At 36.3% G+C, this 25,867-nt stretch overlaps 1 protein-coding gene and 1 long non-coding RNA gene across 2 annotated transcripts in view; one reads left to right on the top strand and one right to left on the bottom strand.

Annotated features, from left to right (window-relative positions):
• Positions 1 to 25,867, bottom strand: part of PCDH11X (protocadherin 11 X-linked) — an 807,063-nt gene that overhangs the window by 550,456 nt on the left and 230,740 nt on the right. The gene's annotated exons all lie outside the window — the stretch shown is intronic.
• LOC116536868 overlaps positions 25,499 to 25,867 on the top strand; it is a 7,104-nt gene continuing 6,735 nt past the window's right edge. The window contains exon 1 of the long non-coding RNA XR_004262838.1: positions 25,499 to 25,621. This is a non-coding gene — a long non-coding RNA (uncharacterized LOC116536868). The remainder of the gene's footprint in view (positions 25,622 to 25,867) is intronic.

The raw sequence follows: 25,867 nt of genomic DNA, 5'->3' as shown, positions 1-25,867 counted from the left end.
AAAAAAAAAACAAACAACAAAAAAAAAAAAACAAAAGTCCGTACTTACTATTCAATGTAATAAAGCTGTGGAAAAATTCTACTTTCTATTACCTTTATGATTAATTATTAAGACATACAGGAGTTCCTTTTAAACCTGTTGTTAATCTATATGCTCATTAAATATGCAAGAATATGATCTTATTATTTATATGGAAAGGGAGATATTGGCAAGACTATACTATAAAGTATTTAAAACTGAGTATCTTTCTGTAAATCAAATCAAAATAAAAACAAATCCTCTAAACAACGGTGAATATATTCATCTCAACTCAGCCTTTAGCGCCTATCAGTAAAAACTTTAGTAGACAACAGAGTCATCAGAATTACTTTGTCACAACTCTACAGAGATTTTACTAATTCTTTTCAAGTCCATTTCATTAGTTGGAAAAAAAYAAAATATTCTAAGAAGTCAAATCCTGATTTAATAAGTGAAGTATTTAAGTAAATTACATCCTTTCCATGTTCAATGAACTTTAAATGAATTTCACTACACTCCATTGCCAAGCAGCTAGACCATATCCTTAGGAATTTCAACAACATATTTATATTAAACTGACAAGTTGAACTAATAGTTTACTTAGTATTTCAGCTTTGCAAGATTATACATGAGTTGGAATATCTCTTATTAATTCTATCAATCATCTATAAATACAAGATTATCATTAATACATTAATGCTGCTATTTTAAACTTCAAGAAAGTTATGCCTATGATAGTATGTTTGTCAATGAAGTTCAAGCTATTTAAAGGCAAATTAAAATTTTATTTTAGGATTTGTATATGATTATACAGTGGGGGTTGTATATAATTTTGACTGATGAACTGACAACTTAGTATTTCTGTGAAGCTTTTCTCATACAGTGAGCATTTCTTTATAAGTTACAGCAGCCAAGAGATTATATTTCCGAATTGTATTTTTTTTCTTTTTCTAGCTCCAGATTATGGTTCCTTCACCAAAGACCAGTGGCCCATGAAAGTCAGAAAGGCAAAGATCATTAAGTACTTTGATGAAGGACTAAGAGAATATCAGTGTATTTGTTTTGTAAAAAATGTGTATTCCTAAACACAAACTTTGATATATTTTAGAAATTATGAGTCTTATGGGATAACAACCCTGATAATCTGCTAGAGATTTTTTAGGGTGTCAGTTATGTATAGATTAAACGTTTTATAGCCCACTCCTCCACATTTTGTCCAATCACTACTTAGTTGAACTGACAGGGAAAATAATAAAGCTAAAACCATTAATTGCAGAAATTGCAATGCAATTTCAACTGAAATGAAGTCAAGAGAAGTAAAATATGTTAAAGAAATTATTTGTATTATTAAGTGCTGGTGTACTTATGTGCCAATATGCTAAAAGAGGTAATATTTAATGTTTGAAAAAAATATTTTTCCTCACTTTTAAAACACATAAATATTAATATACAAGTATTATTTCTTTCAAGTAGAAAGTTATCTTTATTTAATAACAACATATAAATATATAATACATGGAAAATGCAGTTATTTTTAGGTTACCTACAATGGTATAATAAACTGAAAATCACAGAAATGTGCTCTTAAAAAATCAGCAACAACTTTATAGCTTCCTGAACTACAATCTTTCTTCAAATAATTATTTGTGTGTATTCAGAAGTGGCCAATAAATAGCTAAATGTAGTTCATTGAGAGAAAATCAACATATGTATATTATTATAAAATCACATGGTAGTGCTCAGTAGAAAAAAAAATTGTCAAAAGATTTTATACTCAGAAATGCTAGATTTTGTAAAGTATGTGTCTTAGTCTGAGTCATATACTATGATATACAGAAATCTTCAGAAGGCACATTCATTTAACACAGATTAATTTTCTACTAAAATGTATGCATGTATTTAATAAAAGTAAATATGTTTAGTTGATCATTCATTCATGACAAGGATTTCTGCTTGTTCACTGAAGAATGTGACATTATCTTCCATGATACATTTTAGTTTAAAAAGATAATATTTTAGGATATTATAGGCTATTTATGGTATTTCTTAATTTTGACCATTGAATTTTAATGGATTGCGTGTGAAATATTCACACTGGTATTCCTATCACATAATAATGTAATTAAAAATGAAATTATATTTAGATACTTTGTTTTAGGATTTTATATTATTTATTAAAATTGATTTATCAATAATCCCATGTCTCACTATAAGATCAAAATGTGATTTATAGTCAAGTATATGAATATACATACTTTTCAAAATGTAATTTTTTTTAAAGTCACCATCATTCTTTGAAGGATGGAGTGGCAAAATTAAAAATAAGTTGCGTTCTAGAGTGATTCTACTTAGCAAAAATATATTGTATAATTCAAAGTAGCTGGAAAAGAGGACATAAAATGTTACCAACTCTCACAAATAATAAAACCCAAGGTGATGGATACTTCAAACACCCTGACTTGATCATTACTCATTCTATACATGTGACAAATACAAGTACCCCATTAATATGTAAAATATGATGTGTGAGTTAAATAAAAAAGTAGAATTATTTCTCATGTGTAGATAGATATATTGAGATTTTAGATACAATCAATAACATAATCAGCAATTTCTAAAACATTCAAAATATGTAGCAATAGTTTTTGTTTGTTTGTTTTGAGACAGAGTCTTACACTGTCGCTCAGGCTGTAGTGTAGTAGCGTGACCTCAGCTCACTGCAATTTCCACCTCCTGGGTTCAGGCAATTCTCCTGCCTCAGCCTCCCGAGTAGCTGGGACTACAGGCGTGTGCCACCACGCCCAGCTAATTTTTTTGTATTTTTAGTAGATACAGGGTTTTCCCATGTTGGCCAGGATGGTCTCGATCTCCTGACCTTGTGATCCACATGCCTTGGCCTCCCAAAGTGCTGAGATTACAGGCGTGAGTCACCGTGCCTGGCCCAGTTTTGTCTTAATAATGAAATTTTGAAACTATTGAATGAGTAAATACTTATCTAATTTTCAAAATGCACGAATTCATCTTTGGTAAAATCTCTGTCTTACCACAGAGAAAGATGGCTGAATAGAAGCCTCCACTGATTGTCCACTTGACAGGAATATGAAATTTTAACAACTAACCACACACAAAAAAGCAATGTCATGAGGCCAAAAATCAGGTGAGCAATCACACAATTTAAAAGTTAAAACCTGGTTTTAACTTTATATCACAGAAAGAAGCACTGAGAAGGCTAGGAAAAACAGTCGTGTATCAAAGACGGCGCCCCTCCCATATCCCTGGCAGTGGCTGTATGAACGGGGAGAATCTGTGCACTTGGGAGAGAGAAAGTAGAGTGACTAGGGGACTTGGCGTTGAACTCAGTGCTGCCCTGTCACAGTGGAGAGCAAAGCCTTCCTGGGCTCAGCCCTCACTCAGCCACAGAACGAGCATTTGAACTAGCGTTAACCAGAGGGGAATTGCCCATCCCAGTGGTTGGAGCTTGAGTTTCTTGGCAAGCCTTGCCACCATGGGGTAAAGTGTTCTGGGATCCTGGGTAAATTTGAAAGGCTGTCAAAAGCACCAAGACTAATATTCCTAGGCATGTCCTAATGTTGAGCTGGGCTTAGAGCCAGGGGACCAGAGCAACATGTGACCTAAAGAGTCATCAGCCGGGTAAACTATGGGTGTGCTTGTGCCAAATTCCCACTCCAATCCCCCAACCCCAGGCAGTTCTCAAGGAGAGGAGAACAAAGAGTAAAGAGGACTTTGCCTTGCATCTTGGATACCAGCTCAGCCACAATATAAGATAGGGCACTAGGCGGAGTTGTGAGGCCCCTATTTCTAGGCTCTGGTTCCCCGATGACATGCTAGCCATACCCTGGACCAGAAAGTAACCTGCTGCTTTGAAGGGAAGGCCACAATTGTGGCATAATTCAACAGGCTCTGAGTAACCACCAGTGACAACCAAGTAATACGTTGTGGAACTTCAGTGAGATTGCGAGACAGGCTGGCTTCAGGTGAGACCCAGCACATTCCCAGCTGTGATGGCTGTGATGAAAGACTCCTAATGCTCCAGACAAGCAGAGGGGAAAGCAAAGGGAACTTTTCTTACACTTTAGGTACCAGCGTAGCCATAGTGGGGCACAGCAAAAAGCAGGCTCTTGGGGTCCCTGAGTTCAGGCCTGGCCTCTTGGACAACACTTATGGACCTGTCCTTGGCCAGAGGGGAGCCCACTTCCCTGAAGGGTGAGTCCCAGGCCTGCCAGCATTCACCATGAGCTGACTGAAGAGCCCTCGGGCTTTAAGTGAACATCAGCAGTGGCCTGGCAGAACTCCCTGTGGGCTGGTGGTGGCGGTGGCCACTAGGAGAGGCTCCTCTGCCTGTGAAAAGGGAAGAGGAGAAAGACTTTGTCTTGTGGTTCAAGAACCAGCTTAGCCATAGTAGACTAGAACACCAGGTAGATTTCTAAGGTATTTGACTCTAACTCTTGGCTCCCAGAACACATCTCTGGACCTGCACAGGGCCGGGGAAATCTGCTGGGAAGCAATTTTAGAAATTGGGAAGAAAAGGTCACAAACATGGCAGCATTTCCCACCTGCTGACTGTAGAGCTCTAGGGCCTTGAGTTAACATAGAAAAGAGCCTGGTAGTGGTTACAGTGGGCCTTGGGTGAGACCCAGTGCCATGCTGGTTTCGGGTCTGACCAAGAACAGTCACAGTGGTGGTGGCTCCAGCTCCATGGAGCTCAGCATAGAGAGATGTTTCATTTGTTTAGAAGAAACTAAAGCAACAGAACAAGAGTCTTTGCCTGCTAATCTAAATAATTCTTCCGGATCTTACACAAAACCACCAAGCCAGTTCTTCTATGAGTCTCCAAGGATGGCAGCAGTTTTGGGCTTGGGGCCCAAGTCTCTTTTAGGACCTAGAAAGCTGTATTAGTCAGTTTTCACACTGCTGATAAAGACATACCCAAGACTAGGCAAATTATACAGGAAAGGTTTATTGGAATTAAAGTTCCCGGTGGATGGGGAGGCATCACAATCATAGCAGAAGGTGAAAGGCATGTCTCACATGGCAGCAGACAAGTACAGCAAGCTTGTGCAGGCAAACTCCCATTTTTAAAACCATCAGATCTTATGAGACTCATTCACTATCACAACAACAGTGCAGGAAAGACGCGCCCCACTTCAATCACCTCCCACTGGGTTCCTCCCATGTCACATGGCAATTATGGGAGTTACAATTCAAGATGATGTTTAAGTGGGGACACAGTCAAACCATATCATTCTGCCCCTGGCCCCTCCCAAATCTCATGTCCTCACGTTGCTCAACCAATCACGCTTTCTCAACAGCCCCCAAAATCTTTACTCATTTCAGCATTATCTCAAAAGTTCATAGTCCAATATCTAATTTGAGACAAGGCAAGTCCCTTCCTCATATGAGCCTGTAAAATCAAAAGTGAGTTACTTAATTCCTAGATACAATGGCGCTATCAGTATTGGGTAAATTCAGCTGTTCCAAATGGGAGAAATTGGCCAAAACAAAGGGGCTACAGGCCGACGCAAGTTTGAAATCCAGTGGGGCAGCCAAATCTCAAAGCTCCACAATGATCTCCTTTGACTCTATGTCTCATGTACAGGGTCCACTGATGCAAGAGGTGGGCTCCCACGGCCTGGGGGAGCTCCACACCTATGGCCTTGCAGGGTATAGCCCCTCCCCTGGCCTCTTTCATGGGCTGGCATTGAGTGTATCTAGCTTTTCCAGGCGCACGGTGCAAACTGTTGGTGGATCTAACAGTCTGGGGTCTGAAGGATGGTGGCCCTCTTCTCACAGTTCCACTAGGTGATGCCCCAGTAGGAACTCTGTGTGGGGGCTTCAACCCCACACTTCCCTTTCAAACTGCCCTACCAAAGGTTCTCCTTGAGAGCCACACCCCTGCCACAAACTTCCGCCTGGACATCCAGGCATTTCCATACATCCTCTGAAATCTAGGCAGAGGTTCCCAAACTGTAGTTCTTGATTTCTGTGCAATTGCAGACTCTATACCATGTAGATGCTGGCAAGGCTTGAGGCTTGCACCCTCTGAAGCCACAGCCTCTATGTTGGCCCCTTTCAGCCATGGCTGGAGCCTCTGGGACACAGGGCACCAAGTCCCTGGGCTGCACACAGCATGGGGACCCTGAGCCCGGCCCATAAAACCACTTTTTCCTTTTAGGCCTCCAAGCCTGTGATCAGAGGGGCTTCCATGAAGACCTCTGACATGCCCTGGACCCGTTTGGCTTGGGGATTAACATTGGGCACCTTGTTACTTAGGTAAATTTCTGCAACCTGCTTGAATTTCCCCTCAGAAAATGAGATTCTTATTTCTATTGCATTGTCAGGCTGTGAATTTTCTGAACTTTTATGCTCTCCAAATGTTTCCAATGTCTGCCTATTACCTAGTTCCAAAGTCACTTCCGAATTTTCGGGTATCTTTTCAGCAGTGTCCCACTCTACTGGTACCATTTTACTGTTATTAGTCCATTTTCATGCTGCTGATAAAGACACCCAAGACTGTGCAATTACAGGAAAGAGGTTTATTGGACTTCCAGTTTCACATGGCTGGGGAGGCCATACAATCATGGTGGAAAGTGAAAGGCATGTCTTCAGTGGCAGCAGACAAGGGAAGAGAGATTGTGCAGGCAAACTTCCATTCTTAAAACCATCAGATCTCCTAAGACTCATTCACTATCATGAGAACAGTGCAGGAAAAACTCACCCCTATAATTTAATCACCTCCTACCAGGTTCCTCCCATGACATGTGGCAATTCTGTGAGTTACAATTCGAGAAGAAGTTTTGGTGCAGACACAGCCAAACCATATCAAAAGTTTTCCCAAGAAAGATGGGCAAAACAAACCCAGACTGTGAAGACTACAATAAATACTTAACTCCTCAATACACAGACATAAACAAACACCTACAAGCATCAAGAACATCCAGGTAAACATATTCTCATGAAAGACACTATATAAAACATCACAGATCAATCCTGAAGAAGCAGATATATGCCCTTTCCGACAGATAATTCAAAATACCTGCTTTGAGAAAACTCAAAGAGATTCAAGATAACAAAGAGTAAGAATTCAGAATTCTATCAGATAAACTAACAAAAAGAAATAATTTAAAAGTATCGAGCAGAAATTATGGAGTTGAAAATTGCAACTGGCATACTAAAGAATGCATCAGTCTTTTAACAGCAGAATTAATCAAGCAGAAAAAATAATTAATGAACACAAAGACAGGCTATTTGAAAAGTCAACTGAGATAAAAGAAAAAAGAATATGAAAGCATAAAGCATACCTGATGGCTATTGCTATCTAGGTAATAGCCTCAAAAGGGCACATCTAAGAGTTAATAGCCTTGAAGAGGAGGTAGAGAAACAGATAGTGGTAGAAAGTATATTTAAATGGATAGTATCAGGAAATTTCTCAAACTTACAGAATGATATCAACATTCATGTACAAAAAAGTTGTAGAACACCAAGAAGATTTAACCCGAAGAAGACTATCTCAAGGCATTTAATAATCAAACTCCCAAGGGTCAATTCCAAAGAAAACAGCCTAAAAGCAGCAAAAGAGAAGAAATAAATAACATGCAACAAAGCTCCACTACATCTGGGAGCATGCTTTTCAATTCAAAACCTTACAGGCCAGAAGAGAGTGACAGGGTATATTTAAAGTGCTGAAGGGGAAAAAAAAAAAACAACTTTTACCCTATAATCGCAAAAATTGTCAAAAACATCCTTCAAGCTCGAATGAGAAATAAAAACTTTTCCAGAGAAATAAAAGCTGAGAAATTTCATAAACACTAGATATGTGCTACAAGAAATGCTAAAGGGAATTCTTCAATCTGAAAGAAAAGGACATTAATGAGCAAGAAGAAATCATCCGAAGGTATAAAACTCACTGGTGACAGTTAGCACACAGAAAAACACAGAATAATATAAAACCGCAACTGTGGTGTATAAACTATTGTTATCCTAAATAGAAAGGCTAAATAATTAACCATTCAAAAATAATAATAGTGAGATAGTATAAGATAGAAACAGAAACAAAAAATGTTAAAAAGTAGGGGGATAAAGTTAAGGTATAAAGTTTGTATTAGTTTTATTTTTGCTTATTTATGCAGACTAAGTTGTTATCAGCTTAAAATAATGGGATATAAGATGATGTTTGCAAGCCTTATGGTAATCTCAAAAAAAAAAAAAAACAACCCTAAAATGGATACACAAAAAATAAAGACCAAGAAACTAAATCTTGCCAACAGAGAAAATCACCTTCAGTAAAAGTAAGAGAGGAAGGATGAAGAGAAGGAAGAGAAGAGGACAAAACAAACAGAAAACCAATGACAGAATGGAAGGAGTGTCTTTACTTATTAATAATTACATTGAATATAAATAGACTAAAATCGCCAATCAAAAGACAAAATGACTGAATGGATTAAAAAAGCAATTCCCAATGATGTGTTGATTACAATAAACATAGTTTATCTATAAATGTACATATAGACTGAAAATTTTAAAAAATGAAAAAAGATATTCTGTGTCAATGGAAACCAAAAAAGAGCAGGAGTAGCTATACTTATATCAGACAAAATGGATATCAAGGCAAAAACTGAAAAAAGAGACAACGATGTTTATAGTATAATGATAACGTGGTCAAGTCAGAAAGAGGATATAACAATGGTAAATGAATATTCACCCAAAGCCGGAGCACCCAAATATATAAAGAAAATAATTTTAGAACTAAAAAGAGTAATAGAACCCAATACAATAATAGCTAGAGACCTCAACAGACCACTTTTAGCATTGGACAGATCTTCCAGGCAGCGAATTAAAAAATAAACATCAGACTTAATCTGCACTATAGACCAAATGGACCTAATAGATATTTACAGAACATTTCATCCAAGAGCTGCAGAATACACATTCTTTTCTTCAACACGTGGATCATCCTCAAGGCTAGACTATACCTTAAGTCACAAAATGGGTCTTTAAACATTCCAAAAAATTGAAAGCATATCAAGCATCTTCTACAAACACAACTTAACAAGCCTAGAAATCAATAACAAGAGGGATTTAGAAACTATACAAACACATGGAAATTAAATAAAATGCTGAATTATCAGTAGGTCTATGAAGAAATTAAGAAGAAAATTGAAAAATGTCTCGAAACAAATGATAATAAAAACACAACATACCAAAACCTATGGGAATATCAAAACTACTACTAAGAGGGAAGTTTATAGTTGTCAGTGCCTGCATTAAAAAAAAAAAAAAGAAGAAAAACTTCAAATACATAACCTCACTATGTATCTTAAACAACTGGGAAGATGTGAGCAAACCAAACTCAACATAAGTGGAAGAAAAGAAATAATAAGGATTAGAGGAGAAATAAGTGAAATTGAAACAAAAAAATGATACAAAATATCAATGAATGAAAAGTTGGCTTTTTGAAGACTAAATTGACAAACTTTTAGGCAAACAAAGAAAAAAAGTCAGAAGATGCAAATATGTAAAATCAGAGATTAAAAAGGAGATATTATGACTGAAACCACAGTAATTTAAAGGATTGTTTAAAGGATCAATTTAAAGGATTATGAGCCACTCTGTCTATAAATTGGAAAACCTAGAAGAAGTAAATTAATTCTTAGACACATACAACCTACCCATATTGAGCCATGCAGAAATGCAAAACCTGAACAGACCACTAACAAGTAATGAGAACAAAAATATAATATGAAATTTCCAGGAAAAAAAAATTCCCAGGACCCAATGGCTTCACTGTGGAATTCTACCAAACATTTAAAGAAGAACTAATTCCAATCCTATGGAAACTATTCCAAAAAATAAAGCAGAAGGGAATACTTCCAAATTCATTCTATGAGGCCAGTTTTACTCTCATACCAAAAGCAAAGACATGTCAAAAAAGAAAACTGCAAGCCAATACCTCTGATGAATATTGATGCAAAAATCCTCAACAAAACACTAGCAAACTTAATCCAACAATACCTTTTAAATGATCATTTGCTGGGCCCCGTAACATAAGCCTAAAATCCCAGCACTTTGGGAGGCTGAGGTGGGCAGATCTCTGGAGCCCAGGAATTCAAGACCAGCCTGGGCAACATGGAGAAATCCCATAGCTACCAAAATTCACCCAGGCATGGTGGTGCACACCTGTATTCCCAGCTCCTTGGGAGGCTGAGGTGGGAGAATCATATGAGACCAGGAAGTTGAGACTGCAGTGAGCTGTCACTGCACTAGTCTCAAAACAAAACAAAACAAAACAAAACATTTATCATGGCCAAGTGGAATTTAACCTAGGGATTCAAGAATTATTCAACATAGGCAAATCAATTGATGTGACACATCGTACCAACAGAATGAAGGATAAAACTATATGATCATTTTAATTGATCCTGGAAAAGCATTTGATAAAATTTAACGTCCCTTCATGATTAAAAAAAAAAAAAACCCTTAAAAACTGAGATAGGAGAAACAGACCTCAATATAATAAAAGCCATATACAACAGACCCACAGTGAGTAGTATACTGAATGTGAAAAAACTGAAAGCCTTTCCTCTAACATCTGGAACACGACAAGGATATCCACTTTAACCATTGTTATTCAACATAGAACTGGAAGTCCTAGCTAGAGCAATTAAACAAGAGTAAGAAATAAAGGGCATCCAAATTGGAAAGGAAGAAGTAAAATTATCTTGGTTTGCTGATGATATGATCTTGTACTTGGAAAAACCTAAGGACTTCACAAGAACACTCTTAGAACTGTTAAAAAAATTCAGTAAAATTGAAGGAGAGAAAATCAACATGCAAAAATCATTTCTATATGCTAGCCATGACCAATGTAAAAAGGAAATAAAAGGTAATCCCAATTACAATAGCCACAAATAAAAATGAACACCAAGGAACTAACCTAACCAAAGAACTAAAAATCGAGACAATGAACACTATAAAATGGTGCTGGAAAAAATGGAAAGACATTCCATGTTAATGAATTGAAAGAATGAATATTGTTAAAATGTCCACACTACTCATTGCAATCCTTATCAAAATACCAATGACATTTTTCACAGAAATAATTTTTTAAAACCCTAAAATTTATATGCAACCACCAAACACCCATAGTAAACAAAGCTATCTTGAGCAAAAAGAATAAAAATGGAGGAATAACATTATATGACTTCAAATTTTAATACAGAGCTATAGTAAACAAAACGGCATGTACTGGCATTAAAAACAGACACGTAGTTCAGTGGAAGAGAATAGAGAACCTAGAGATAAATCCATACACGTACAGTGAACTCCTTTTCAACAAAGGTGCCAAGAACATACTCTGGGGCAAAGAGAGTATGCCAGTCTCTTCAATAAACGGTGTTGAGAAAACTGGATATCCATGTGCAGAAGAATGAAACTAGACCCCTATCTTTCGCCATATACAAAAAAATCAAATCACAATGGATTAGAATTAAATCTAAGAAATGAAATTATGAAATGACCACAAGAAAACATTGGAGAAATGCTCCAGGACATTGCTCTGGGCAAAAATTTCTTGAGTCATACCCTAAAAGCAAAGGCAACCAAAGCAAAAATGGACAAATGTGATCACATCAAGTTACAAAGCTTCTATGCAGCAAAGAAAACATTTTGCTAAGTGAAGAGACAACCCACAGAATGGGAGAAAATACTGAAAAACTATATATCTGAGAAGGGATTAATAACCAGAACATATAAGGAGCTTAAACAACTCTATTGGAAAAAAATAATAATCTGATTAAAAGTGGGCAAAGTATTTCAACAGATATTTCTAAAAACCAGAACTATAAATGCAAACAGGTATATGAAAAGTTGCTCACCATTGATCATTAGAGAAAAGCAAATCAAAACCACAATGAGATATCATGTCACCCCAATTAAAATTAAATATCTAAAGTCAGGCAGTAACAAATATTAGTGAGTATGTGGAGTACAGGGAACTCTTTTACACTGTTAGTGGGAATGTAAACTAGTACAACCACTATGGAGAAAAGTTTGAAGGATCCTCAAAAGCTAGAAATAAAGCTACTATGCAGTCCAGCCATCCCACTGCTGGATATATACCCAAAGGAATGAAACCAGTATCATGAAGTGATATCTGCACTCCAATGTTTGTTGCAGCACTGTTCACTGTAGCCAAGATTTGAAAGCAATCTTAAGTGTCCATCAACAGACAAATGGATTTTAAAAAGTCACATATATACACAATGGAGTATTATTCAACCATAAAAAGACTGAGATCCTGTCATTTGCAACAGCATGGATGGAACTGAAGATCATTGTGTTAAGTGAAATAAATCAGGCACAGACAGATAAGCTTTGCGTGTTTTCGCTTATTTGTGGGATCTAAAAATTAAAACAAATGAACTCATGGACATTGAGAGAAAGATGGTTACCAGAGGCTGGGGAGAGTAGTTTAAGGGTTGGGGGAGATGGGGATGGTTAATGGGTACAAAAATAAAATGGAAACAATGAATAAGACCTAGTATTTTCTAGCACAAAAGGGTGACTATAGTCAATAATAAATTGTACATGTTAAAATAACATAAAGTATAATAGGATTGTTTGTAACACAAAGCACAAATGCTTGAGGGAATGGATGCCCTATTTACCATAATGTGATTATTACGCATTGCATACCTGTATCAAAGTATCTCATTTGCCCCATAAATATATATACCTACTGTATACCCACAAAAATTAAAAAAATATAACTAAAACAAAATCTTTGCCCCACCAGAAAATATTATAATATTGTAAAAACAACTCAGTTACTATTTAGAAATCTAGTTTAACAGAAAGGTTGAAATCTACTTATTGTTTTTCTTTGTTTTATTGGCCTGATTTTCTAATATCAGTCCAAATCAATTAAGATTTCTATTTACTTAATAGGTGATATAGTAAGGTTTTAAATTATGAAAAATTATGTTCAAGTGCAATGTTCATTAAGCAACATTTCTTAATCCAAAAAGCTTCTCTTTATTTTTGGAAATATTTAATACTACCTAATGTTCAAAACAATTTTGAAATGTACTCCCTCTCCCCTATTTCTTTGCAAAAAGTTTTCTAAACAGCATACGCTACAATAAGCCTAAACAACAACTCACCTATACTAGGATTGTATTGGTATAGTAAAATAAGTTTATAGGGTAGTCTTTCATATATGGTGAACTTGAATAAACTTTGACAAAAGAATCTGGATTACATTGGGAGCTCTACAATCTCATATTCATTATAAATGCCTGATTTCCTCCAACTTCTGATCATGTCACATATTTTAAGTTTTAACTAGAAAGTAGGGGAAATTTCAGCCTCACTTGAATGCCCAAAGTGAAATTGAGATCAGTGAAAATCCAATGAACTGGGATAGAAAGACAGTTAACAGTAATGGGGGAAGGATTCCAGCAAATAAAATAATGCTAATTATGTTCAATCATTACCACTAGGAGGTGGTGATAAAAGGGACATTGGACTTTGAATTAATCTTCGAAAACTCTGCCATCATTAAACTTGCTCCTAAAGACCAGAGCTATTGAAGTCTCCTTTAATCAGCAGTTGTTCCTATCCTGCAGCAGATGTGTATTTTACCAACAAACTGAGCCAGGTTCTCCCAATGCATAAGCTATTCCTGGGGAGTGTAATGAGCCTTTCTGGAAGCTACATTAATTCCGTAAAGCACTGAAACAGTAATTTTCAATGGTATCCTTCTGGCCCACCAAAAAGACAAGGAAATGGCAAGACCAAGAGTGTGTGTACATTGCTCATGATGGGTCATTGATTCTTCCTTCCAACCTGGCACAATCTGAAGTTTTAGCAAAGAATCTCAGAAGGAGAAAACAGACAGCTTGTTGTTGCTGTTTCTGTTACTGCTGTGTTTTTGGCCTTCTTTGTACCAATGTTTATACCTGTTGAGTCCTAGAGAAAGTATGCAGAGGGCAAACAAGTAGAAACTAATTCACAAGTATTTGAGCTTCATGGTCTTTTAAAAATGAAACGTGATAATAACTTATAAATGGCAATTTATAGAAAAGAGCAAAGAAGCTAGTTTGAGTGGGGGAGAAAATAGTAGAAAAAAAAGGGGAGACCTGAAGGAAGATCTCATAGAGCCTTTTAGACCACTGTAAGGACCTTGGGTTTTACTTTAAATGAGAAGCAGACATTGGAGATTTGAAAAGAGGAATCAGCTGGCTCCCTTTTAATAGAATCTCTGCTACATTGAGAAGAGAATGTGATAAAGAAAATGTGAAAACAGGAGGCAATTATAGAGACTATTGGAATAATTCAGGTGAGAGACAAAGGTGACTTGGACCAGTGTAGAAATAGTGAAGATGGTAAGAAATGGTTGGTTAATAAACTGTAGGTCTGACTTCAATTCACAAGCAAGAAGCTTATAAATGAGACTCAGATTTTCAAATCTGTCCTAATCCTTACTGTCACCATCTTACGGTATATGAAGTATGTAATATTACTCAGAGATATACTTTGGAGAGGTTTCTGCCAAAGTTTCGAGACATCCCTCGCTTTGTGATCTTTAAATTTTAACACTTACCTTTGTTTCTCTTGATTACTTAGCTTTTGATGGCACTGACTATGCAGGGAGCCTTATACTTGTCACTATAAGACAATGGAATAATAATATTTAGAAAATTCTAAACTTAAATGGTAAGTTCAACTCTTAAGGGTAAGGATAGATGTTTAGAAAGCTGGGACAAGCACCATTAAAAATTTTAATTAAAAAGTTCACAATCTGGAGTCATCTATGACAAATTGTAAGAGAGAAAATAAAGTCAAATGGAGAAAGCCTATAAGTGCTTTTTAGCAAGAAAACATCAAATATAAAATGTGCATAATTCAGATGGCAAGAAAATTACATAGTAAGGTGAATTTTCTTGCAATTCAGTGACATGACAATGGTCATGCACACATTTGTAACAATAACTTAGATCCTGTATCCTGACTGAAACATTGAATATTAAATCAGTTCCCACTGGATTATTATAGTTTTGTTTATATAAGTGAATCTCAGATACTTAACTATATTTTTGCAGCTATATTGTAAGATTATATGTATTTTATAATGTTTTTGTATATTAAGAACTGCTAAGCATAATTGATAAATCTAATATTCATGGATTAGTGAAAAGGGGAGTGATATGGTATTACTTTCATGATTCTCTTGCTATGCTATATACAAGGTGTAATAAACTTAATTTATGACTCACATTTCTCTTTCTTGGCCATATTACACATGGCCCCTAGGACTATTTAACTGTTCTTGATATCTCCTATTCTTTGATTAAGAGAGAATCAGTAAAAATTGCTTTGGCCGCCTATGTTCTATATTATTTGACATCTGTATAGCTAGTAGATATAAAATTGGTACTGTGAAGGCATTTAGCTCCCAACTAGGAGTTTTCTTATACAGGCCGACAAGCCCCTTGGTAATTGTATTCCAATGAAATAAGAAAGCTAAATGATTAGATCATACCAATATATTATCATATTATTACAACAATGACACTATCATTGAGACACATTCATACATAAATATAATATGCAAATAATGCACATTATGTATGGCATACACTATGTGTGTGTGTGCTATGTGTCTGTATATACACACATGCACACAAACACTGAATATTTTAGCACAAGGAAAAAATGTAAAGCATGAACCTTAACAAAATACAAAACATAGTCACTAAAATGGCAATATGTATCCCTGACGATTGTGTAGAATAAACAGTCATCACATTCACATTCCCGAAAAAGAGCAAAAGATGAAGAGAGGTAGGCTAAATTCCAAGTGGATACAATGCTCTCCTTTTAGCCTAGAAGTGTTCTTTATGGCATCAGAGTAGCAATTTTCCTCCCAGCACCTACTTTCCAATCAGCAAATAGGGAAGAGAACCCCCAGGTAATAACTATGCTCATCTTGAAGGAGATACAGTTTCTATTCTCACATGACACATAGAGAAGAAAACACGTTACAGAGTAAAAGCTTTCTTTTCTTCTTTCTACCTGTGCTCTATTCTTATGCAATGTTTGACATACTAACCGTAGTACTCAGAAACACATGCTCACAGTGATTTAATGCCTAAAATTGAAAAATTATTCTTCCTCCAAATTCCAAAAGGCAATCTATAGATGCTATTTTGTTTCATTCACATCACTTGTTAAACCCGTATCATTTTCTTTGAAGAATGGATAATGAGTGTTCCCTGGGTCTTATGGGAAATGCATCTCCTCTTTTAACCACACATTCCACCAGTGTGGGTGATCTACAGTAAGAGTCAGCATCTTTTTGTTATATATATAAAAAGGCCGACAGTAAATTTATGATTGTTGAACTATATGGTTTCTATTGCAACTAGTCATTTCTGCCGCTCTAGTGTGAAAGCAGCAACAGGCAATATGTAAATGAATGGTTGTGGCTGTATTCCAATAAAGCTTCATTTATGAACACTGAAATTTCACATAATTTTCATATATCACAAAACATTGTCCTTCTTTTGATTTTTTCTTAACTTTTAAGAATGTTGAATATTGGTCCCCACTCTATTCTGGCTTGTAGGGTTTCTGCTGAGAGATCTGTTGTTAGTCTGATGGGCTTCCCTTTGGTAGGCGACCTGGCCTTTCTCTTTGGCTGCCCTTAACATTTTTTCCTTTGTTTATACCTTGGAGAATTTGATTATTATGTGTTCTGGGGTTGATCTTCTTGTGGAATATCCTAAGTGGTTTTCTCTGTATTTCTTGAATTTGCATGTTGGTCTGCCTTGCTAGGTTGGGGAAGTTCTCCTGGATAATAACCTGAAGTGTGTTTTCTAACTTTTTTCATTCTCCACGTCTCTTTCAGGTACTCCAACCAATTGGAGGTTTGATGTTTTTACACAGCCCCATATTTCTCAGAGGTTTTGTTTGTTCTTTTTTTTTTTTTTTTTTTTTAATTCTGTAATCTTCTCTGCAGCAAGACGGTCTTCAACCTCTAAGATCCTTTCTTCCACTTCGTTGATTCAGCTGTCAAGACTTGTGTATGCTTCACAAAGTTCTCGTGCTGTGTTTTTCAACTGCATCAGGTCATTTATGTTTCTCTCTACATTAGTTTTCTAGTTAGCAGCTCCTGTAACCTTTTATGAAGGTTCTTAGCTTCTTTGCATCGAGTTAGAAAATGCTTCTTTAGCTCAGTGGAGTATGTTATTACCCACCTTCTGAAGTATACTTCTGTCAATTTGTGCATTTCATCCTCCATCCAGTTCTGTGCCCTTGCTGGGGAGGCATTGAGATCATTTGGAGGAGAAGAGGCAGTCTGGCCTTTTTTTCCTTGATTTTTTCCAGCATTTTTTCGCGGATTCTTTCTCATCTTCATGAGTTTGTCTAGTTTTAATCTTTGAGGCTGCTGACCCTTGGATGGGGTTTTGGTGGGGACTTTTTTTGTTGTTGATGCTGTTGTTGTTGCTTTCTGTTTTTCTTTTAATGGTCAGGTCTCTCTTCCGTAGGGCTGTTGCGGTTTTCCGGGGGTTCACTTCAGGCCCTATTCATCTGGTTTGCTCCTGCTCCTGAAGATGCCACTGGAGGAGCCTGGACAACAGCAAAGTTGGATGCCTGCCAAACCCTGTTGGAGGGTCTCACCCAGTTGGGTGGCACAGGGAGCAGGACCCATTTAACGAAGCATTTTGACTGTTTCTTGGTGGAGGGAGTGTGTTTCATTGGACGGAAACCCATTCATTTGGGCTGCTGGGATTCCTCAGAACTAGCAGGAGGAAAGACTGTCTGCTATTCCACAGAGACTGCGGCCACCCCTTCCCCTAGGAACTCAGGCTCAGGGAGATTAGAGTTCTGTCCCTGCGCTCCTAGCTAGAGCTGCTGGAGTTCCTGCAGCAAGGCCTTGCCCAGTGAGGAGGAATGGGTCAGGGTCAGGCCTGAAGCGGTGCTCTAGCCACAGTCTGCCACAGCCGGTGTGTTGGGCTGTGGGAGATATCCCTTAGGACCAAGCCATCCAGGTTCCCTGGCTCCAACAGGGGAAAAACATGACCTGGAGCTATAGAGATGACTGCTGCCCTTCCCTTGCCCTGGGAGCTTAGTGTTAGGCAGCTATTAGTCCCAATGCTGGCTGCCACCTCTCCCACAAGGAGCTCAAATGGCTTAAACAGCAGACAGCAGCAGCTGTGATGCTGGCTGCCCCTCCCACGGGGAGATTGGTAGGCTTAAGCTGTTTTTAGCTGAGTGGCTTTTGAGAATCTACATGGCTTTGTGGTTGGGGCTCTAGGCCCTGGCGCCATGGGCTCACAAGTGGAATCTTCCAATCCATGGGTTGCACAGTTTGGTGGAAAAGCACTGTTTCCCAGGCTGGGTAGCACACTCACTGCCTCCTTTGGTTTGGGGTTGGGGGCTCCCCTGCCCCTTGTGACTCTTGGGTGGGCTGACACACCAAACGTTCTTCCTTCCTCTCCATGTGCCACGCCAGCTGCCTAGTCAGTTCTGATGACAGAACCTGGATACCTCACTTGCTGGTGTTGGATTCGCACACCGTTATGGTTTTTTTTCGTTAGGAGCCTCCGATCTCTCCTGCTTCTAGTTGGCCATCTTGGCCCCACCCCCCTGAGATCTTTTTAAATTGAGGTGGGCATTTAGTGCTATGAATTTTTCTTCAAACACTGCCTTAGCTGTGTCCCAAAGATTCTTGTATGTTGTATCTTTGATCTCATTAGTTTCCAATAACTTTATTTTTGACTCAATTGCATTATTTACCCAAAAGTTATTCGGGAGCAGGTTATTCAATCTCCCTGTAATTGTACAGTTTTAAGAAAATTTCTTAGACCTGATTCCTAATTTGATTGTGTTGTGGTCCAAGAGAGTGGTTATTATAATATCAGTTCCTTTGCATTTGCTGAAGAGTGTTTGTGCCTGATTATGTGGTTGATTTTAGAGTAGATGCCATGTGGTGATGTGAAGAACGTATGTAATATCGCTTTTGGGTGGAACATTCTGTAGATGTCTATCAGGTCCATTTGATATAGCACTGAGTTCGAGTTCTGAATATCTTTGTAAATGTTCTGCCTCAATGATATATGTAATACTGCTAGTGGAGTAAAGGAGTCTCCTCTTGCTAGGATTCCAGAGGCTACTGACAAGAGAAAGTTACTCCTTGAGCGTTTAACTCACCTGTTCCCCTGGGGTCCCTGGGGGCTAGGAATGAGTCCTGGTGTGCAGTCGCCCCATGCAGTGTTCCCAGCTTCCTTCCTCTTCAGCCCAGCTTCTATCTTTCCTCCATCCACTCTCAGTTCCTTACCACTAAAGATCTGTTAGAAGTGTGCCAGTTGTCTTGATCCCTCAGTGTCAGCTGTTCCACCTGGCTGTGTCTATTGAGCCATCTTATCCTCTAAATCTGATGTATTTAAACATTTAAAAATGTTAAAGAAAAAAAAAAAAACTATTTGTAGCTCCTAGAAAGACTATATGTACCCAGGATTTATAGTTTACTGACTCTGGATTTGTAGCATAAAGTCTTTCCTGATACATATAAGATTATAAATGAAGGTGCAGTGCAACTAGAATGCAGGCCATCAGGCTCTTCTTTTTCATTTTCAATGGTCATTGTGTGTGTATGTGTGTGTGTACACATGCAAACACGTACATGGCTCTACAAATAATCAGATCACATGATATCCAAGAGAAACATAACAATATCACATCATAATTAGATACTATATAAAGCATGGCTATATATTATTATAACTGGTGTTTAACAAACCTATCAGAATGTATATACTTAGACAAATGTCATTAATTTCCAGGTACCTGTCTTCAGAGACCATATTCATTACAAGTGGGCTACCATTGCTCAGACCACTTTTGGAATATTTAATTTGAAATTGCATTCGAAGATAACTGGTACCAAGGCAATGGCATTTTTTACTCTGTACATACTGGTCAATTTTTTAAAAACTGTTAACATTGCCATTAAAAAATGCTCTACTTAGCAACGTATATTAATTATATCCATTTAAGAATTTGCAGATGTTAATATTGAGTTTTTGCTCTTATAACTATATTCTTAAATTAGCATTGTTATTTTTTAAAACAAAATATATCTACACAATTTTATTGACATCTATTTGTATAATGAACTTGAAAAACAAACTCTAATACCACTTGTGGTTGAGACTCAACTAATACATAATGATTTCAGATAATCTTTTTCTAGTCATTTTTATAATGAACCTCCCATCAGCTGACAGCAGATAGTAAGAATGAGACAAATAAATGCCAAATACAGTAGCTGCTAAAACATCTAGTTCTCTAAGCCTAACCATTTGGCTGCTTGCTATTGTTGTTGGTATCCAGATATTTCACACACCGGTAAAGACTTCATAGTTACTATTTTGCATTAATCACCATAAACAACGTTAACAAGACTCAATACAGATATAGCTCATTTTATTGTGCTTCATTTCATTGTGCTTCATAGATATTTTGTTTTAAATTGAAAAAAATTTAAAATACATATAAAATATATATGTATATATACACATTTATAATAAATATATATACACATATATACACTATATATTAAATATATAGTATATATATGTATATATGTATACAACTATGTATGTATATGTATATGTATATGTACACACATATAGTATAGTATATATATGTGTATATATAGATATATATGGTGTATATATAGGTATATATATAACTTTTTTGTTATTCTCTCTCTCTATATATATGTATGTATATTTACTATATATGTGCATACATATGTATATACACATATATACGTGTATACACACATGTATATAATATATATACTATATATGTGTATATATTATATATTAAATATATGCATGTGTATATATATTTTACATATAATCTATATTAAATATATATACATGTGTATATATACATATATATTATATTACATATAATATATTAAATATATATGTGTATATATGTATATATACACATGTATAAAATATATATACACATGCATATATTTAATATATAATAGATACACACATATATATTATATATACACATATATAATATATATATTTTATATACATATTTATTTTACATATAATATACAATACATCTATTTGATATATAATATATAATATATTATATATACGTGTATATATAATATACAGGTATATATATTTATTTTTTATTATTTTCTCTCTCTGCATATATACAGAGAGAATAACAAAAAAGTTATATATATATACGTATGTATACACTATATATATGTATATATACACACATATATATACTATACTATAGTATAGTGTATATATACACACATATATATAGTATAGTGTATATATACACACATATATGTGTGTATATATACGTATATATAGATATATATATAGTTGTTGGTGGTGGTGGTGGTTAGACAGAGTCTCACTCTATCTCCCAGATTGGAGTGCAGTGGCACCATCTTGGCTTCTCGACTCACTGCAACTACCACCTCCTGGGTTCAAGTCAGTCTCATGTCTCAGCCTCCCAAGTAGCTGGGATTACAGGCATGCACTATGACACCCAGTTAATTTATGTTTTTTAAATAGAGATGGGGTTTTGCCATGTTGCCCAGGCTGGTCTTGAACTCCTGACCTCAGTAATCTGCTCACCTCAGCCTCCAAAAGTGGTAGGATTACAGGGCTGAGCCACCATGCCCCACGTACTATTATATCTCTTATGGTGATCTGACATCAGTGTTCTTTTTCATAATTTTTAACTTTTGTGGGTTCATAGTAGGTGTTTATATTTATGGGTTGCATTAGATATTTTGATAAAGGCATGCAGCATGTAGTAGTCACTTTAGGGTAAATGGAGTATCCATCACTTCAATCATTTATCTTTTGTGTTACAAATAATCTAGTTAAACTCTTAGTTATTTTACAATGTACAATTATTAAAAAATAAGTAAAAAATAATTATTTTTGGCTATAAACGTTACTACTATAATTTTCCGGGAATCCACAAACCCTGCCTATATAAGATGAAGAACTTCATTGATGAATGTTTTCTGTGTTTTGAGTGTTACATGAACTGGCCCTTCCATGCCTCTCTCCTTCTTTTAGGGCCTCCCTATTTTCTAAGACACAACACTCTTTAAAGTAGGCCAATTAATGATCCTAAAATGGCCTCGTAAGTGTTCAAATGAAAGGAAGAAGTCACATGTCTCTCATTTTAAATTAAAAGCTAAAAGTGATTAAGTTTAGTGAGGAGGAAAGCATATCAAAAGCCAAGACAGGCAGAAAACTAGTCTTCTTTTGCCAAAGTTAGCCAAGTTGTTAATGCAAAGGAAAAGTTCTTGAAGAAAATTGAAAGTGCTACTCCAGTGAACACAAAAATGATAAGAAAGTGAAACTGCTAATATGGAGAAGTTTCAGTGGTTTAGATAGAAGATCAAACCAGCCACAACATTCCTGTCAGCCAAAGCTCAATCCAGAAAAAATTCCTAACACTCTTCAATTCTGTGAAGGCTGGAAAAGACGAGAAAGCTGCAGGAAAAAAAAAATGAAGTTATCAGAGATTGGTTCATGAGGTTTAAGGAAAGAAGCCATCTCCATAATATAAACGTGCAGCAAGTGCTTATAAAGAAGCTGCAGCAAGTTATCTGGAAGATCTAGCTAAGATAATTAACGAAGGTGGCTACACTGAACAACAGATTTTCAGTGTAGATGAAGCAGCCTTACATTAGAAGAAGATGCTATCTAGGAATTTCATAGCTGCAGAGAAGTCAATACCTGGCTTTAAAGCTTCAAAGTACATATTGTTCTCTTGTTAGGGCCTAATGCAGCTGGTGATTTTAAGCTGAAGACAATGATCACTTACTTTTCTAAAAATGCTAGCGCCCTTAAGGATCATGCTAAATCTACTCTGCCTGTTCCGTGCACACGGAACAACAAAGCCTGGATGACATCATATCTCTTTACAGAGTTTAAGTCCACCGTTGATCCCTACTGCTAAAAAAAAAAAAAAGATTCATTTCAAAATGTTTTCTTATTGACAATGCAACTCGTCACCCAACAGTCCTGGAAAAGATATACAAGGAAATTAATGTTGTTTTCATGGCTGCTAACACAACATTCATCCTGCAGTTCATGAATCAAGGAGTAATTTCAACTCTTGAGTCTCATTACTTAAGAATTACATTTCATAAGGTGACAGCTGCCATAGTCAGTGATTTGTCTGATGAATCTGAGAAAAGCAAATGGAAATGATTCTGAAAAAGGTTGACCATTCTAAATCCCATGAAGAACATTCATGAATCATGGAAGCAGGTCAAAATATCAATATTGACGAGAGTTTGGAAGAAGGTGATTCTACCCCTCACGGATGAATTTGAGGGGTTCAAGACTTCGTTGAAGGAAGTCACTGTAGATGTTATGGAAGTAGCAAAAGAAATAGAATTATAAGTGGAGCCTGAGGATGTGACTGAATTGTTGCAATCACATGATAAAACTTGAATGGATAAGAAATTTCTTCTTATGAATGAGAAAATAACGTGGTTTCTTGAGATGAAGTCTACTCCTGGTGAAGATGCCATGAACATTGTTGAAAGGACAACAAAGGACTTAGAATATTGCATACATTTACTTGATAAGGCAGTGGCAGGTTATGAAAAGATTGATTCCAGTCTTGAAAAAAGTTCTGCTGTGGTTAACATGTTATCAATCAGCATTGCATGCTACAGAGTATTTTTGTCATGGAAGGAAGAGCCAATCAATGTAGCAAACTTCTCTGTGATCTTCTTTTAAGCAACTGCCGCACCTACCCCAACCTTAAGCATCCACCACCCCATTAGCCAGCGACCATCAACATCAAGGCAAGAGCTTTCACCAGCAAAAAGATTTCGATAGAATTTCATATCTCACAGTGTCCTGTCAATAAAGATTAAAGTCCACCATTTTCTTTATTTCAAAAAATAAAAAAGATTTCACGCTACTGAAGCCTCAGACAATTGTTAGCATTTTTAGCAATAAAACATTTTGAAATTAAGATATGGAAATTATTTTATGAGACATTAATGATTAATGCTATTGTACACATAAGCTACAGTATTGTGTAAATGTAACTTTTTAATGTACTGTAAGATGAAAAAATTTCCATGACTCACTGTTTTTAATATTTGTTTTATTGCAGTAGTCTGAAACCAAACCCATAATAACTCTGGAGCATGTTTCTATAATATTTTTACTAAATCCAAAAGAATTTTGTCCAATAGGACTATGGATTTGTACGAGGTCTACCTTTGTAAAGCCCTGTCATTTTAGGCAGGGATATTAAAATGTGAGACACATGCATTTTAACTACTTGTTTAACACTGATTGTACCTAGATCTGTTGAAATATGTTTATCCTTGTATATATTTATACTTTCAAGAAGAACAGACTTGCAAAAAGTGCTTTTAAAGTCCTCTTTTCAATTATTTATAACATTTTGTACAAATTCAGTTTTCTATATTTTTTAAGGGAAAAAATCCTCTTACAGAAGCCAATTACAAAGAGAATATTCTTCGTAAAGCAGCACAGATGTTGAGAATAATTTTACATATGGGATAACTTCTCTTTGCCCATTTAAGGAAGCATCATATATTCACAGCTGGAATTTCTCTAGTAAGAGGTCTTCTAGGGTAAAGCCAGCTGCCATTTCACTATCTCCCTAAGATAAGCGACTCAGCAGCACATCACAACATTACTACATTAAACAAAAATAACACATGGTCTTTATGAACACACATCTGTTCTATGTATCCACCACCACTTCATTATTTTAATATAACCTGAAGAATCAAGTTGTGTCTAATGTTTTTAGAGTACAAAAGATATGTGCTAGATTTGCCTATTAGGTTGCTGTAATGGCCCCATATGTCAAGATTGACTTAAAAAAAAAAAAAAAAAAACTATTACCTAAAACAAGAATTGCCTCTGAGATATTAGAAGCTTCATTAAACTACATTGAAAATATATAATAAAAACTACTATATGGGGGAAGTAAGTCCAGATTCTAAGACTGGCTCTAACACTAAAACAAGAGTTTGGACTTTTGGCAAGTCAGTATTCTCCTCTAGATTTCAGCGACTTCCTCTATAAGACTATGGTTTCCATTAAATGATTTTCAGGGTCCCTTGTAATGCTGATTCTAAAATCTAAGTATCAATGTTCTTCCTGTTTTTAACAATAATTCTATCTTCTCTCAATGTATATATCTACCTAATTTAACTTCTACAGAAGCCACCGAAGTAGCAAAATGGGAAATGATATCTATTAAGAAGATACTTTTGGTGTTTGCTCTTCCTTCAAATTTGTAAAATCCTTCAAGGCCTCTTTTCTATACTAAACTCTCTTTTCTTTACTTCATGTATTAGATTCACCATTTTAAATAAGAAAGTTGACCAACCAATTTAGAGCCCATTTTCTTCCAAAAATATTTGCCTTCTCAAAATTGAAACACATTTTACATTGAATTAAGTGATGTTCTGTGAAACCAGGGCCGTTTGATAAAAATAGTGACTGTTGGCCGGGCGCGGTGGCTCAAGCCTGTAATCCCAGCACTTTGGGAGGCCGAGGCAGGTGGATCACGAGGTCCAGAGATCGAGACCATCCTGGTCAACATGGTGAAACCCCGTCTCTACTAAAAATACAAAAAATTAGCTGGGCATGGTGGCGCGTGCCTGTAATCCCAGCTACTCAGGAGACTGAGGCGGGAGAATTGCCTGAACCCAGGAGGCGGAGGTTGCGGTGAGCCGAGATTGCGCCAG

The sequence above is a fragment of the Sapajus apella genome, unplaced genomic scaffold, assembly GCF_009761245.1.
Source record: "Sapajus apella isolate SASKATOON/1434 unplaced genomic scaffold, GSC_monkey_1.0 scaffold104, whole genome shotgun sequence".
Lineage (NCBI taxonomy): Eukaryota > Metazoa > Chordata > Mammalia > Primates > Cebidae > Sapajus > Sapajus apella.
Note: the sequence above shows the minus strand (reverse complement) of the source record. Positions and strands in the feature narration are given on the sequence as shown.